Genomic DNA, 12,326 nt, shown 5'->3' on the forward strand with positions numbered 1-12,326 from the left:
TACATCGTGCTGGTATCTGGTTTTTTTAAGTGCAAGAGTGGAAAGGTGCTGAGTCACCTTCTAAAAATAGACGGCGTCCTATCTCGCCCAGCAAAATGAAGTCGATAAAGTAGTCGATTTAGATGAGAAAAAGTGGAAAACGTGGTCTAAAAATAGCGACGCCATCCCCCTATTGGTTTTGTTTTTGGAACAACATGCACAGATAGAAATCTTATGAGCAAATCCGTAAAATCTATGTTGACGACATCTCTCAAATCATTCACCGATGTCTCTGTGCTCTTGTACTAAGCTTACTGATTTTCCTAGAGAGCACAGTGGTATAGATAAAACGTTGTCGATTTAGAAAAAAAAATGAATCTAAATCCAGAAAATTGTAAACGATTTTGTTCAAAAATTTTCAGCGATTTCGAAAACAACAAATGTTTTTGAGCTATTTTACAAATTCGCTTACATGAATTCTATCCGTGTGTACAAACAATGTTCCATTTAAGTTTTAGATATTTCTTTCTATTATTTCTGTGTTTTTTTTTATATTTAAAATAACAATATTTTTCTTCCAAAATTTCTGGGGGGGGCACAATGTATGGGCTGCCCCCCCAGCCAAATTTTAGGGTGGGCAAAAAGTACCGTGCCCCCCCAGAGTTGGCGCCCCTGGCACCATCAATGTTTTTTACCTTCTTTTGGCATAACAAAAAATCATGCTTTATTATGCTACAAGTTGCAAAAAGATGATTTTTTCAGCACGAGTCGTACATTTATCAAAGGAGTATCGTGCAAGCAGTGGTGATGGGAAGGTGGATTTTTGTGGTGTTCTCTTTGTGCTATGTTCGTGTTCATGTTCAAGTCAGGCATGCAGTGGGGGGTCATTGTGGTAATTAATATTATTGCGCATCAGTATCGTGTGGGCAGCAGGGCCAGGAAGATGGTTTTATTGTTGTGTTCGTTTTGTAATGTATTTGTATTAAAATCTAGCATGGCTTTTTGTGGTGATGGTATGGTTTTGGTGGTGGTGGTGGTGGTGTTAAAAAAAACAAACGTTCAATTTACTAACATTGAGTCCAAAACCTCCCAACAAACATCTATACCACTAGGTGACGTAGAGATCTCTGCACATTCTAGATAGATGTTTACTAACATACCTTCCAATCCCCGAGGTTAGCAAGATACCGGCCAGGAGCCCCTTATCTTACTGGATAGTATTACACGCTCATCTAAAGAGGAAAACATGGTATCTCCCGTGTTGGAATATTGTAACCGGATGAGAGTCTAGTGCTATTATACGTTTAATTACAGGTAAACAGCAAGATAAGCGTTGTGCAGCCATCCGGAATTGTGCGACCTTTATTGCTAATGCTAATGCTAATGCTAACGAGTCGTACATTTATCAAACGAGGTTAACCGAGTTGGATAAATACGACAAGTGCTGAAAAAAAATCAAGTTTTGCAACGAGTTGCTTACAACATTTTTGCACTTCTAACTCCAAACATCTGTTAAGAAAATTCATCGTTCAAAAAAAAAAATTGAAAAGTAGAACTTTTCAGCACTGGTGCTGAAAAGTATTATTTATTCATTCTGTTAATTTTGGTAGAGAAAAGCAGGCCATTTCGTCGCTCGAGAATGACACGAAAAGTAAGTAGTTTTACGACGGAATTGCAAAAAGTAATTTAGAGTTTTTAAATCCAAGATGACGGCTAAAATGTTGATGATTAAATATTGTAAAAATGCATTTTTTTAGTTTACAGGCAATCAACCATTCAAATTTGACTTAAATGGGGTCGCAGAACTCAAATTTGATGTTTCAAGTAAAAAAATACGAAAAAATATTTTTTGTTCGTGATTCGATTATCCGAAGTCGCATATAAACCTTCGGATAATCGAACTTCGGATAATCGAGCCCGGACCTTACCTAATACTTTTATCTGCCAAGTTATTCAACCTCAAAGTCACAAATACAGTCCAGACAAGATTATCCGAAGGCCTCGGAAAAAAAACACTTGGGAAAATCAAATCACGAAAAAAAATCTTTGTCTTGTTTCTGGTTGTTAAGCTTCAATATGACCCCAAACATGCTCTAAAGTGATTTATATTTTTTTAATCCAGGATGGTGTTCAAAATGGCAGGATCGAAATACTGAAAAAAATGTATTTGGTATGCTCAAAGGCAATCAACAACTCCAATTTGACTAAAATTGGGTAACAGAACTGGAATTCATGATCCGATTATCTGAAGTCCCATACAAACCTTCGGATAATCGAACTGAAATTCAGTTGTTACTTGATGAGTAATTTGCTTCGTAACCCTTAAGGAAATTTCTCAATAATTTTTAAGTTGGAAACCAAATTTTAGTGTTTTGTTGGTTTTGTACCCTATTTAGTTGTAATAACTAGGGACCTACATAGGGAAATTAAATGTTCTGGGAGAAATTTCAAACACCCAAAGTCATTCAAATTTAAGGTTGAAAAACTTGTAGTTTTTCTTTCGAGCTGGCATTTTTCTTATACCGAACAAGCACAAACATAACAAAAACTACCAGATTATTATCAACAACAGTTTTACAATACTTACAATTCTCGTTTTTTTGCCAAAACTATTTTAAATTAACTCCAACCTTGTTCTTGCATGATCTTGTTGCTCGATTGGAACCCCGATTTGACAGTTCGATTGGAACCCTGAGAGTGACATTTCGCCTCTCCATATAGGCTCTCTAGTAATAACATCTGTTTAAACTTATTATTCTGGATTGGCCAAAAATAGACTTCAAACGTTTGGTCATCGCCTGAGAACAGAGCAGTTCCGTTAATTCGAATTTCGCTACTTCAAAACCAGTTGTCAAACTGATGTTGAAGTTTCAACCCCATTGTTCGTCGATTTTCGAACACGTGGTTTCAAGCTCTTGACAGCTGCCAGTCGTTCCAATCAGCGATATCGGATTCGCTTATTCGGATGCAGTTCCATTCGAATTAGCGAATCACCACTGTGCTAAGATTTTTGACCGATATAACGGTCTGTATGAGGCCCGTGATAACATGTTTTCTAAGTAAATGACATAAAAACATCAAAATCTAGTTTTTAAGTTAATTTTGTTATTATTTTTATGATAATCCCACATAAAACCACAATTGAACAGCGCCATGCGAGAGAATAAAGAGCACGATCTGGTAGCATAAAGGTACTGCGAACGGACACAGAGGATGAATCCCGCGATTGACGAGAGCGTTATTCTCATGAGTTCATTTTAAAAACAGTTCATCAACCGAAAAAAAGTGCCGATATCACCCAAGTAACATTTTTAAATCAACTAGGCACCACCTAGTTTTATTAAGGTTTTATGGTAGCATCTTGATAGCTTAATAGTTTTTTTGGGCATTCAACCAATAAGCAAGATCTAATTAATAGGTTCTAACAGGGTTTTATGCCTAGGACATAAAACCTTGTGACAATAAAAGCTAAATGGCTTTCGATAAGGTTTTATGAAAGTTTTAAGAGAGTCTTGAAAACCCAATGGCAATGTCATGCCAAACGGTTTTATCGCATGCTTCTTTAAAATCAAGGGTGTTTTAGCCGTCAAGTGCCATTAGGCATGCAAAAAGCTTAGTTAAAGCCAAAAGCTCCTGAAAAAACTTTTAACGCGGCCAATTAGCAGTTCATAAATATGGCGCTAAACGCGTGTTCTGATTGAATGTGATTGACCGCCATCGTGGTTGAAAAATTAGAGGATTGAGAAATTTGATTTAAATTTGACGAAAACACTCATTTATGCTGAATTTCTGATATAATTAATATAGCGATTGATATTTATAAATAATTTGAACTTTTTTTCAAAAAATTTCAAATATAAAAAAATATGTTTTAACATTAAAAACTGTGATTACAAATAATGATTTTTTATGAAGCGAGTTGATTGTTTTGGCTCTATCGCCCCTGCATATATCAATAAAATTTCAACCGCAGCTGAATTTTAGCCACCAACTGCGAGAAATATGCTTTCAAATTATTTTGATTACCTCCAATATCTATTATTTATCATCGCCATTTTTGCAAACCATCTCCATTTTATCATTTGCCAAAATAAAACCAATTTGGCATAAGACGTTTGAAGACGTATGAAATGTCATTTTTTCCTTAACTCCTGACTAGGTTTTAATAGAGAGCCTATATGGAGAGGCGAAATGTTACTCTCAGGGTTCCAATCGAACTGTCAAATCGGGGATCCAATCGAGCAACAAGACCATGCAAGAACAAGGTCAGAATCAATTAAAAATAATTCTGGGCAGAAAAATGAGATTAATAACATTTACAAACATTGTAAAACTGTTGTTTTTATTAAAATGACAGTTTTTGTTAAGTTTGTGCTAGTTCGGTACGAGAAAAGTGCCAGCACCAAAAAAATACTACAAGTTTTTCAACCTTAAATTTGAATGACTTTGGGTGTTTAGAATTTCTCCCAGAACATTTCATTTCCCTGTGTAGGTCCCTAGGTTTTAACAATGGTTTTATCAAGGCTTTGAGGATGTTGTTAGGATTCAGTTGTAAAGCCTTGAACTCCTATGTAGGTTTTATAAATAGGCCGTTACAACCTTTTGCGTAGGTCCTTTTGGGTTATAACATAGGTTTATCGGGGTTCTGGGGAGGCTGTTACGACTTAGTTGTTTTTAATGTTGGTTTTGGCTGATAGGTTTTATAGCGGTTGTGACAGCTTTGATAAAGCCTAAAATGTTACCTGGGGCAAGACTCGAACCCAAGACCTTTGACATATCGAACCGCGCCTTTGCCGTATCGGCCACCAATGTTCGATGACTATGAGATATTCTTTCGGCAATATAAGTTACTCAATGGGATGAACTATTTCAATTAACAAATGAACACAATTTCGTGGTGGTTCACCCTCGAGAGGTTTATTCTTCCATTTAATTTTGGTAGAGTTATTCTCTCGGCTTTCTTCTGTGGGTGTAGAAACGCCTCAATTCTGAGGCGCGATAAAGATTCAAGGAAAATTACATGGAAAAACACATAGTTTGAAATTTTTTGAATTTCGTTAGGGTGGTCCCATACACTTTTCCCTTGAAAATAAGGCACTTTAAAATAAATATATCTCGAGTTTAAAGAAAAATATTCAGCGTTTATAGTGATGGATCTCCTCTTTCGAATGCAACCTGGCACTTAAAATTTGGCCTGCGCTTTTTCGAGATATATTTGTTTTAAATCATTGTGGCCCATTCGGCAAAGGCACGGTTCAATATGCCGAAGGTCTTGGGTTCGAGTCTCGGTACCGATACTTTTTATTTTTTGATAGAGTAAAGTACTCTCGGTAATTTCAGGATTTATCCTCTCAGTCCACACACAGTACCATTATACCGAATCGTGCTCTTTATCCTCTCGTATGCCGACGTCCTGTTCTGGGTAAAAAATTTCCCCTTTCTATTTGCAACTACTTTTCTCAAAACACCAAAGCTCCAAAACTTCACAATTTTTCGGAAAATCGATTTTCCACTTCGAAACATGAATTTAGATTGTGTTCAGTTGTTTAGACTTCTACCTTCGTAAAATTTTAGAAGTTTTTTGGAAAAAAAACTTTTTTTTGCCCTCTGATTTTTTAGACCAATATTGAAGAGGGGAAGAGGGGCTGTCGACATAAAGAAAACATGTGTGTGCTTATTGCTTTCAAATAATGTCAGAAGTTAAAATCTTAATTGCATCACAGCTTTTCTTGATCCTGACAAATTTCTGCGATACAAAGCGATAAAACCAGTGCAAACGCCTTCACTGGTCGTCATCTCATGCAGTAATAAGAACCACTTTTTAATTATTCACAAGTCTCAAGCCTTTCAATCAGTTTGAGGACATGTCGCAGCTATGTCGTACAAATAGTATTTTTTTTTTCCTGGAAATGAACAACAAACGTGATTTTCCTTTTCAACGTGAAACGGAAAATGACAGTGGACAATATCGGATGGTGCTACACCACAACTTCAATAACCGTGTTTTGCCGCTGATAAGCGGTTCTTATTCTAGCTTTAACGTGTAATAAGTGACGATGAAATATTCATTTAAGGATGTTTGCACGTGACTGTACCGTCTGGAGCGTTCTAACCACAACTTCAAATTATCGGGTTGAGGATTTTAATTTTTGATGAGTTTCGGGTTATGGAACATCTCAATAGAAACATGCTTAGTTATTGTAGGTCAGAGAATAAAAGTGTTTGTTAAATTACACAACTAGACAGAACATGCCGGGAGAACAAAACATCTACAATCAGTTGTCAAACAGATGCTGGTGGTGTAACAGAGACACCATCAATCCTGAACCAATCTCGAACATTAATCAGCACCATCATCGTCACCTCTAATTTCGCCTTTCCAAAAGTCCTGCGAGGCATATTTCACTCAGAGCTCAATCTTCTACAGGAAGATAGGGACAACCCCTCGCTTTCTCCTGGCATCCCGGACGACATGCCATAATGATTTAGGACTTTTTTCCTCCCTGGACCATGTCATGTCCTCTTCCATCCACGCAGGACTACTGCAGAAGCGTGATCCAGCGAGGAATAACGGAATCTTCCCGAAAATCTCTCAATTTCGAAAACGAGCCCCTTTTCTTCGTTATCAACGTCGGGATGATCTTTCGATAGAAATTATTTATGTTTTGTTGGAAAAAACAACATGACTTAATCGAAAAATGGTTGGAAGTGCCCCGCACAAGGGATCAATAGCCGCAGGGAAGTCCTTCTGCTGGTGAAAGGATCCTTCTCCTCCTGAATCGAGTAATGAGCTGGCGCCTAGTGCTGCGGGTACGAGGAGGGTGGCCAACACAGTTTGTAATATATAGCAATATTTTATGTGCTACGAAAGCCATAAAAATGTCACTTTTTTACTGCCCTTCCGTCATGGTTAGGGAGGGGAAGGAGGAGTTGAAATTTATAACGATTAGTGTCGATATGCTGAGTTTTGTTAGTTAGCGCCGTAATGCAGCGAAGAAAGTTGCATCGCCGGAGATGGTTTATAGTTTTGGGGGTTGTTGCGGTGAAAGGAACTACGCGGAAGTTAACAATCTTCTCGAAGATCACACAGTTTTTATTTTTCTTATATATGTGCCAAGATATGCGCTCATGGTAGAAAATATCTCTGAAATAGATTGATGATAAAAGTAGCTCGTTAACTTTTTTTGTTTTGCTGACCAAATATTACACTTATATCGGAAACAGGAAAAAATTGGTAAGCCGAAAAAATTGTGGGTTGTGCTGAAAATTTCTCCAAAAATTCCTGTCATTTGACAGCTAACGTCATGATTCGAATTCCCGGACGCTTCGAAACCCGGACACCTCATTTTGTTTTATCAATAATTTGGATATAAGTTCGCATTATAAATGTAAAAAATGGGTTATTTGATGAATTCTAACATCAACTTTCATTTAAAGTTTGTTTGAACGCTGTAGTTAATGTCAAAACAATTAAATAAAATAAAATTATAAGATTACTAAAAATGGGAAACATTTCACGTGAAATATTTCATAGGCGTCCGAAGCACCGGGAAGGCAAAGCAGAAATTTATGGTTTTGATTTCCTTAAATTCAAGCAAATTTTTATATAAAATATCGATTGTTTTGATGTTAACAGCTTATTTGAGACCTGAAGAATGCCATTCACTAACATTTAAGTCCAAATTTGTGCGATTCATTAGCAAAACCGAGTGTCCGGAATTCGAAGCAAAAGTGTCCGGATTTCGAATCAGCTTTTAACAGTGTCCGGGATTCGAAGCACAACAAGTCATTTTAATTTTCAAATTCTGATGAAAAGTTGTTAGAAAAGACATATTTTGCATGCATTCTCTTAAAACTGACTGTTAAAACTACATCATGATGATATTTCTTTATTTCCAACTTATTACATGATTTTTGGTCAGCTATAACAAAAATGATATGCTTCTAAGTGTCCGGATTTCGAATCATGACGTTATTTAAAGTTGAGGTTCGTTTTCGCCAAAAAATACCTCTTGAAAAATCAACCTATTGACACATTCTGCCGTGTTTATTTTTTGTTGTACATAACTCAGAAATTTAAAAGAAAATCCCGTAACATTTTTCCAGATTGTTCAAGTTCGTTAAATTTGCCATAAGAATCCACTTTGGGTGGCTAAAAAAATGTCAAATATGTTTTATTAAAATGATCATAATATATCAGTCACCAAGTTTTTATGGAAACTACAATTTGATAGTGTGTGTAAACTCCGTGTAAAAGGGGTGTCAAACTAAAAAGTGTCCCCGTTCGTTTGAAAACAGTTGGTGTCAAACCATCGGGGTTTGAGTGTATTATGCTAACCTGATTAGTAAGCGTGGATTCGGAAATGAACTTCGTGATAACTGTTTTTTTTTTTTCAAACCTTTTCGTGATAGGGTGTGTCATCCATTAGTGGACCCTTTTCCTATACACGGAGAAAAAAGAGTTCCCAAAATTGTGAACACGCGTTCAACAACGTTGTTGGTTCACGATTTTGGGAACTCTTTTTTCTCCGTGTAGTGGACCCTCTGAAGGTGTTTTGATGAAAAACTCAATAAAATCATAATTTTAAGTCTACAAATCTTTTATTTGGCATGTTTCAGCATCATTCAAAACATTGTTGCCTGACATTTAATTGTCCTTTTCGCCAAAATAAATGTTTTGATTTTCACATGGCCACTAGCATTTCCAAAACAAAATATAATTTCCTTTTTATGATTGAGCATTCGATAAGTTGCAATCAGTTTCAGAAATTTAATGATGAATTTTATGGTCGAACAAATAATGTAAAATGGCTTCATGTATAAAATAAAGAAATCAGCAAAAAAAAAAAGATTTTTTTTAAGTTTCCAAAAATTACAAAAATTCTTTTGTTTTATTTTATTACAATTATTCAAAATCAAGCTTGAGAGAATTCAGAAAAAACTGAAATCTGAAGTAATTGTTCGAATAGACGTAACCTTGCTTGAAAACGCCCAAGTTTACGTCCTAGTGTAAAATTTTCTTAGATATAATAAATAAAATTTGTTTATAAAAATAACCCAGAGCACGTGGCACAACCATCGGCGTAAAGTTATTTCTTATTTACTGGAATGACATGAAATATTCATAAATATCACAACTCACCAACACATTCACGACTAACAACTCGAACACGAACACAAACAACATCTATAAGGCCTAAGCATAGTCACAATTCCCTTACAATTCCTTGTTGATATTCACTGTTACTTTGCAATTAGCTTGTTACTCTACACAAATTATTTTTTTCCATTTTCCAGGAAGTGTTTGAGCATTCCACCGACATAACCTGCATTACCAAACATTCCCTACCCTTGTCCCACCACACACTTGCAGCACATTTTCCCCCAAAACCGAACACATTTTCCACCCTACCCTGTCTAACCCCAAATCCGGAACCTACAGCCAAGTTGAATGAACTTTCTTCTTTCTGTCAGGACGAGCCCGAACTCCTTAAAATTATCACTGATATTAACTCTATTTCGCGAAAATGAAACCGGAAACACTACCCGCACTATTCGACCTTAGTCCACTACTCGAAATCGCGCCGCAATCGATCAGATTTTCCGCGAAATCGAGCACACTACAACATCCCGGCCCACGGCACCGTTCATTGTTTACGCCATTTGTTTTCGTTCTGAGTGCTGGGTGCGTTGCGGTGGAGATCCTGCGGACGGACTGTGTCGTCGGAACGGTTGGCGAAGGCGGTAGGGGTGTTCGAATGTCCCTAATTTCAAGGAAATTATTGACAACTTCAGTAAAAAATAAAATAAATTTATTGCATGTAAAGATTCCATTGAATGGTAAACTCTGGAGTTTTTTTTTTTTTGAAAAGGTCCAATAAACCAAATTTTCAGCTTTTTGGATGTTTTTTACCCTGACTCAAAGCGGTTTCAAAAACACCCAAAACGCAAAAACAGGAAATTTGGTTTATTGGACCTTTTCAAAAAAAACTCCAGAATTCAACAATTGTACGTATTTTTGCCACATCTAAATTTTACCCATTTTCTAACCTTTCAAATGCTTTCACAAACTTGATCTGGGAACCGAAATTGATTAGAGGCAATATATTCTTTTCCAGCTCATTAATATAAGCTGAGTGATATATTCTAATCACTTTTGATGTTTTTCACTTTTCAAACATCTATTTCCGAGGTATGTATCAACAAAAAAAAATAATCAAATTGGAATAGGTAATTTTCAATCAAAATTTTACTATTATTTTTATAATTCGCTGAACGAAATGCTTTCAAAATACACTCGAACCCCGATGGTTTGACACCAACTGTTGTCAAACAAACAGGGTCACTTTTTAGTTTGACACCCCTTTTTCACAGAGTTCACACACACAATCAAACGTTTGTGTTGATAGTGTGCGTGAGCGCCGCGTAAAAAGTGACAGTTCGTCACTTTTTAGTTTGACTTTCACCGTGGGTTCAGTGTATTGTTCCATGTGTGCTATCTTGTGATACGAACTATTTTTTACAGCAGACGTATCACAAGATAGCACACAAGCGACGAAAACCCGTATTTTCAAAAATAAATTGCTGTTAACAGTTTACCCCAAAAGCTCTAATGTTGTGCAAATTCTTTCAAAATGTTGCGTCCTTTGGCATCCCTACCTTACCTCGGCAAAAGTGTACGGAAACGCACCCCGCGAGGGATGAAATTTTGATGGACGCAGGTCGGTGGAGGGTGGAAATGTCGCGCCTGCGTACTGTGCACGTGTACAACACGGCCTGCACCGCCGCCGCTGCCGGTTTGTAGTGGTACATGGTACGGATCATTACACTTGCTTGGTGGTGGCGTTGTTTCGAACTGCAGCAAGGTGTTGTACAGTGCAAAATGCATGTACGGCTTCCTGCATTTGTCACTAACGGTATGCACGTGCAGATTACTTGAAAACTTTCCTCAAAAAAATTAAACTTGATATTTGTTAGCAATGAAAATTTACCATTTATTTTCATCACAATTTAGAACACTGTTTGATCTTTTAAAATAAATTTAGGCATATTTAATAGGGGAAATTCTCATATGTTTGGCAGGTTAAGCACTTGCTCCTAACTCCATCCAATTTGCTGATTTTGACTATTTAAACAACTAATTTTGCAAAACTTTTGATAGAAACTTGCTTGCTCACTTCTTATTGAGCTATTTATCAATCGATTTCAGTTGAAAACGCTTTTAATTAGCTTTAATTGAATGTCAAAGTTCTGACCTGCCAACATTAGAGGCACGCTGGAATTAGATGCTGTTCCCCTACTTCAGTTTCTAAATTTACTTGAACATTAAAATTCCGTCAACTGGGGTAAGTCAGGACAACAGTCTGGAAACTGTTTTTAAAGCTTTAAGTTTAAAGTTCGAAAATTCTGTTGTTTTGTGCCAAAACATGATCTAAATGAGGTATTATACTATGGCAAACATACAAACTAACTCGCACTTTTTTGGATTTGACAGAATGCGAAACTCGCAAACAAAGCCTAATGTAAACAAACAAAGAAGGCAAACTGCCAAACTGTCAAACTGTCAACAAAATTGTTTGTTTGCGAGTTTGTTTGTTTGTTTTTTCTAGTCTAATACGTCCTTAAAACACTCGCCCAACTGAAAAAAGTAGTTTTTTTCATCACAGTCCTACCTCGATATTTTGGGTAGTTGAGCCTAGAGAAATTGGAGCCTAGAATTGAGCCTGAAACCTGAAGCAAATCGCAGAATTTTGCGTCTGTTACTTTTGCCGCTGTATACTTTGGTACTTTGTAACTTTGTTAGATTCGAAAAAAAATCAAGGTGAAATAGGAGGCCTGCTTCAACCCGAGTTTTTGAAAACCCTATACTGCCCATGTTCGCATAAATGTCCCATATGCAAAATCAGCAAGCTGAGAAAAACGCATTTGAAGTTTGTCCCACACATAAGGCTACGTGTTAAGTTTTCACGACAAAACTGGATTTCCTCCTGATTTCTAGAACAAAGTACTGGATGTTATAGGCTCTTTTAAAAGAGCACACGATTTTGAACCAAACGGCATCAATAACTCAAAAGTGATGAAAATGCATATGGAACATTTATGCGATCATGGGCAGTATAAAAATAGGGCAATAGCAAGGAATCTGCACACTCAAAATCATGGTAACATTACAACTGGTAATGGCTACATCTTTAATGTCAGAATTTGTTTATAATTTTATCTGTAACAATGAGTAAATTTACCACTATTCCAGCGTTTAGTCACATTTATAGTCTAAATTGAGATAGTATTACATCATAAAAGAGAAGTGCGTTCATTTTTGAAAAAGGGGGTTTCCCGGATCCCGA

Source organism: Culex pipiens, chromosome 3, assembly GCF_016801865.2.
Source record: "Culex pipiens pallens isolate TS chromosome 3, TS_CPP_V2, whole genome shotgun sequence".
NCBI lineage: Eukaryota > Metazoa > Arthropoda > Insecta > Diptera > Culicidae > Culex > Culex pipiens.